The 6,060-nt window shown below is 30.2% G+C and overlaps 1 long non-coding RNA gene across 1 annotated transcript; it reads right to left on the bottom strand.

Annotated features, from left to right (window-relative positions):
• Positions 1–788: 788 nt before the first annotated feature.
• On the bottom strand, positions 789–1,829 carry LOC123913153. The gene is made up of 5 exons (XR_006811580.1): positions 1,794–1,829; positions 1,513–1,653; positions 1,128–1,432; positions 941–1,017; positions 789–817 (listed from the first exon to the last, which is right to left on the bottom strand). It is a non-coding gene; the product is annotated as an uncharacterized LOC123913153 (long non-coding RNA).
• Positions 1,830–6,060: the final 4,231 nt, after the last annotated feature.

The following is a 6,060-nucleotide window of genomic DNA, read 5'->3' as shown; positions in this document are numbered from 1 at the left end:
ACTTCAGTAAGTTCATACCGTGAAAAACACAAATAATTACAAATGTGGCAATGTGCTAAATAACAGACAACTAACATGGTTTTTAAACTTGTGAGACTAAATTGACCAACATTGTTCATGGTTTTCAAATTGTGTCTCGAAATGGAGAGTCATCTTTCATCTATGTAATGGACTTTAGAGACTGTCCAGTGTACACTACTTGTGCAGCTGATGCTGCTGGTTTCTATGGTCTCAACTGGTTCTCTTGCTCTTATGTTATTTTCTCATTCTTGAGCGGTGATTTTCCAGAACAGTTTGGGTAAGAATCACAATTATGCAGAATGGAAGACATCACTATAATACTAATGGAAGGCAAGTAAAAAAGAAGATTTCATTGATGGATTCAATATGAACAATAAAAGTGAAAATAGAAATCGACCTTTTACAATATGACATTGTTTCAAAACAAAGGTCTAAAAGGCTAAAATACCTAAAGCTTAACTACAGTACATTACATTAAGACAATGTAAAACAAATGATAAAGATAAGAACATAGGTTGCTAATGTGGACTTCCATTCTTGCCCTTCTCTGCCTTCATTTTTTTTTTTTTGGAAAAAGTCTGCCTTCATTTCTACTTCAGGCAGAAATAGTCACGACATAACATTTTTATAAGTTTTCGACAAGATCTGGGAACAATTCGGACAGGTCAAAAAAGATGTCGCATTCGCCAATTTCGGTCAAATGTTGTTGTGTAGGAATTTCATCGTGACCTTGAAAAGCAGATAGCCTACTGAACTTTGATTTTTTGATTTCCCCTTTTAAATACTTCCTATATTTCTGCAAAACAAACAACATTGGAATAACAATGTTAATTTCAAGTCATGCAAAACACTAACAAACATTAAAACACATAAGTTCATCTGCTTAAGGAAAAACAAAGAAATTAAAACTAAGGCAAACCTGTAAATGGCTAGCTACTTGCCCTGTTGTCAAATCGGGAAAGTTCATCAGCTTAAGAATTTTTTTGGGTGTTGCATCTGAAAAATAACATAGAGAAACATTCACATAAGTTGATTATCATTATTGAGTTTTTGAAGAATACAAACAAATAGCGATGAAAAAGAAAAGAATGAGGAAAGATTCATACTAATACTATTAACCCCAAGTTGATTCACAGCCGATAAGAATAGTTTGTCCAAGTCGGGTGTCCATGACAAACGACTTTTCTTTGGAAGCGGTTGTTTTGGTAAATCAACATCTTCACTTCCTCATTTTTTTCCGCCTTTAACCTCCAAGGTTTGAGGAAGTTCACGAGTTTCGCTCAAAGCCTTCCGTACAAGATGTTGCCACATATCTTAAATTGGTTCTCATCCAAGGGCTTGGACCAGAATGCGCAAGCCCCTTGGGTAATTGAATCCATAACAGAAGAAGGCGTGGGATCAAGAGACATCACTGCGAAAAAGAATCATTCTTTGTTAAGCACATGTAAAGGAATGAATTAATGAATGTAAATATGAAGAAGAAATACTTACTGATGACAGGAAAATGTGAAGTAATTTGTCCAACAAAATCAAAAGTATCATTGCTTGGCATATTAGCTTCAATAAGAATGATATCAAAGTTTTGGTTGAACAAGTAATTCCTTGCATCAGAAATAGTGCAACAAGTGATCACTGAAAGAAATATGTAAAGTTAGAAATTTTATTTTATAATAACAAAAAGATGAGAACTTTTAACCAAAAAATAATAAAAATGGAAACTTTAGACTAGAAATTGAATAAATAAAGTGTGGGTGATGAAATAAATAATTAACCTTGATAGCACAAGTCATTGCATATGTCCTGTATAGTGAGCACTGATGTCGTGATCAACTGCAAGAATTTTGAGACCAACCAGGAAGGATGGATTGTTAGTGAAAGAAGTCATTGAATTTGAAATGAATGAATAAATTTGTGAGAATGGATGAATTTTTGAGAAAGAATGAATTTTTGAGATGGGTCGGCAAAGTGGAAAGAGAAATAGAGAGGCTAGAAGAAGAATCCTGTGAAAAGAAAGAAAGAAAGAAATTTTATTGATTAAAATTGGAAAGAGATAGAAGAAGTTAATAAAAACAATAGTATGCGAAATTGAAAAGTTTAATTGTTACCTCAAACGTTGTTGTAATTCTTGTTTGAAATTGCAGCCCCAGCGAAGAGTATTAGACTTAGAGGGAGTGATGAGTGAGTGAACAGTGAACTAGCGAAGAGTATTAGACTTAGAGGGAGCGATGAGTGAGTGAGTGAGTGAGTGAACAGTGAACTGAAAGTAATGTATTTATAATGGTGGGATTAGTGTAACGGTAATATTTGTTCATCAAGAAACATATCAAATGCGCGAGATATGAAACAGCTGTCCTAATTTTTAATAACAGCTGTCATTGTTTTTTCTTAGTTTCTTAGTTACAAACTTTTCTTAGGCAATCCAACAATCACTTTCTTTTTTCACAAATAAAAATAATAACAATAATATACCTAGAAAAAAAAATAATAACAATAAAACATTAAAATTTAATTCAACCGATAAGCAGATCTATTAATTTAGGTAAATTCCATTGGTATTTAATAAAGTTAATCTAAAATTATCAACATACTATGGCATATATGCTAGGATTCATCGATCATTTATATTTAATTTTCGACTCATACGTATGGAGACTGTTATTAGAGAAGCAGTGCATTATTTGGTGGACGACGTGCGGATATTTGTTAATGTCAACTATCGGGTTGTCGTGCGTGTGCTTACTTGTCAAAACGGTTAGTGAATGTTAACCAATTAATTTGTCTGACATTCAATATCATTGGTAGATGTTGAAATTTGAAATCGATAATTTCATGTTAAACTTAATCTAAAATTGTTAATTTTACTTTTAATTTATAAATTTATGAAGGGTAAATGATTATTTACCCCTCCCGCAAAATAAGCAAATTTTTGTTTACCCACATGTGCAGATTTTTTTTCTGTTTACTCCTGCAAAAAATAGATTCCCTCATTTTGCCTCCTGGGTGTACAGCAGGACATATTACTGTGCAAATCTGACGTGACTTGTATACGTGAAAAAACATCATTTATATTTATGATTTAAATTCCACATTAGATAATATTTTTTTTAAAAAAAATTGAGGTGTTGCAGCTGCAAGGACTCTGACGCTCATAGGCTAATAAGTGGAAAGAGTAGTTACATAAATGGAAGTGTAACTTTGACTACTCACCCTTTTGTTGAATACTTTTGACTTGAAATGATGTGGATAGTGAGCGACGGTTGATAATGATCGATGAGCTTGATTGTGATTCGTGTGGCTTCTCGTTTGAGCCGCACTTGATTGCGACCCGCAAATAACACCAATTTTACTATATGTAATATATTGTTGGTCTATGTTAGAATTATTTCCTAATTCCTATGTAGTTCTTATTCCATAGACTAAAATATTAGAAGGATAATTGAAGAATTGACCAACATTATAGAGACAAAAGCTAACTTTTCTAAATTTTGAGGACTAAGCCGAGGGATTATTTTTTTCAAGAATTATTTTTTTGAGGTATTTTTTCAAGAATTATAAGCGAAGGTGTATATTTGTGGATACAAAATTATTTAAACCTTATTGATATTTTGTCATGAATGGATTTTTTTTTAAGGTATTTCATCGCTTGGTATGAAGGATTGTTGATGATAGATGAGTTTGGACTGAACTTTTCTTATCGTAAATTTTACCCTTCAAAAACTTCCATTGATCAATAGTAAAAAAAAAAAACTGCTCTCAAATATCATAATTAAAACTAACTTCAGTGCACAAAGTGTTTAGTGGTTTTATTTCTTTTCTTCTATATTATATATAAGGATAATACATGAGTTTTGCAGCAAAAAAAATTTATTATCAAACCCACCGTAACATTTTTTTTGAAGGAAAAATATTTTCTTTTGGACATAAGTTAGAGAAAGGCAGACGCGGAACGCGCCTGCCTGGCCCGCTAGTATATATATATATATATATATATATATATATATATATATATATATATATATATATATATATATATATATATATATATATATATATATATATATCGAACTAGTATAAATTACTTTTACTTATAAAAATATCAGTTATTTTATACTATGGATATGATATCAATTTTTTTACAGTATTTTAATAATAATTATATTAAAATGTAAAAAAATTAATAATAAATTTAAATGGACATGTGGTTATAAGTATTTTTTTGTGAGTTAATCTTCAAGTTCCTATGAGAAAAAAACTGAAAGTGTATATTAATTTCTATATTCCCTAGTCTAGGATTAAAGGATCAAATCTTTAAATTTTATTTTTCTACGTACAAAGTTTTGAAAATTTTAAATCTTATAAGTAATTTAATATTAAACATTCATTAATTTCTATACTTGTAAATTTTTCATTCCCGTGGTCTATGAATATAACCCACTTGGTAAATTTTGACATTATTAAGGGGATTGCATTTCAAACCCTAGATTCTCCATTTCTCTACATCGAGTCTAGCTAATAATATAATCTAGAGAATATATCTTCATCCTGTGTATAAAAATTTGGATGCTCCATCTATAATAAATAGAGCTATATTAGCTCCTTAAAATACAATTGTTGATGTAATAAATGAATTTAGTTCCAAAAAAATATTATTTGAGTTATGATTCTCCGTGTCATGCCAAATCAAATCTTGACACACCATATGATATTCATACACGTGAATTCTTGAACACTATCGTTTCTTTTGAAATTCCGAATCACAAGCTAAGATTAAAAGCTAGAGTATCGGTAATGTTGCTATGAAACATTGAACAATCTTTTGGATTATGCAATGGTACTTAGTTGATAATTACAAAATTGAGAACATATGTCGTTGAAGGAAGAGTGATATCCGGCAGCAATATTGGTGAGAAAGTTTTTATTCCTAGATTATCATTGACTCCTTCAGATAAAAGAATCTCTGTTAAGTTTAAACGTAGATAGTTTCCATTGGTTCTTTCATTTGATATGACTATCAACAAGAGTCAAGATCAGTCACTTAAATATGTTGGTGTATATCTTCCACAGTCAATTTTCTCCCATGCATGGGCAACTATAGTATCAAGAGTAACTTCAAGAAAGGCTTGAAAATATTGTTAACGGATGAAAAAGGAGAAGATACATGACGAAACTAGAAATATGGTTTATAAAGAAGTTTTTCATAATGTTTAGTAGTTAAATTGTAAAATATTATTATTTTTATCATCACTATATTTTGAGTTCTTTTTATTTAATTTTTTTAATTTTTTTTTTGTAATATCATATATAATAGTGTACAAAATTCGTGCGATAGCACGGATCGGTGTCTAGTTTGTTTATAAAATGTAGTATTAATTAACCTTAAAAAAACAAATTAGCCTGAAAACATATACAATAAGAATATTCAGCATAATAGTTAAGATGTTCTTAAGAATAAAAATATAGCTTAGAGATTCAAATTATTGAAATTTAGATCCTTGTGTGTGAACCAATTAAAAGATAAAGAGAAAGCATGTGCAAAATGAGTATATCGACCATGTGTAAAAAATTATTATGACATTGTGTGAAACAAAGTATTTTCTACAATTGAATAAATATAAAGATGGAAATACTTATATGAATAAAACTTGTTTAAATTGATAGGAATCAAAACAAAACTTGATCATTTGGTCGATATTAGAAAGTCCTAATAGAATCAAATTTCATAGCTAGACTTAGTAAGTCTTATCAGCAAAGACACAATTTAGCAAGTAGTGTGAGAGCAAAACAAGTCCCTATTTTCATGATCAATTAATGGTGCAGTTGGCAATGATCCTATAAATTCAGTATTTTGAAATCAATGAAACGCAATCAAAACAATTAAGTCTTTGGAGGAACTTCTTCAAACAATGAATTACCTTCTTTTGTTAGTATTCTCTTTGTTCATACACTCAAGTTCTGCAACAATTAACTTTGATTACTTCATGCTGGCTGAAACATGGCCAGCATCTTTCTGTCAAATTAAGACATGTATCTCTTTTATAC

Source organism: Trifolium pratense, linkage group LG3 (genome assembly GCF_020283565.1).
Source record: "Trifolium pratense cultivar HEN17-A07 linkage group LG3, ARS_RC_1.1, whole genome shotgun sequence".
Taxonomy (NCBI): domain Eukaryota; kingdom Viridiplantae; phylum Streptophyta; class Magnoliopsida; order Fabales; family Fabaceae; genus Trifolium; species Trifolium pratense.
The sequence above is the reverse complement of the archived record's forward strand: the minus strand, read 5'-3'. Positions and strand labels throughout refer to the sequence as shown.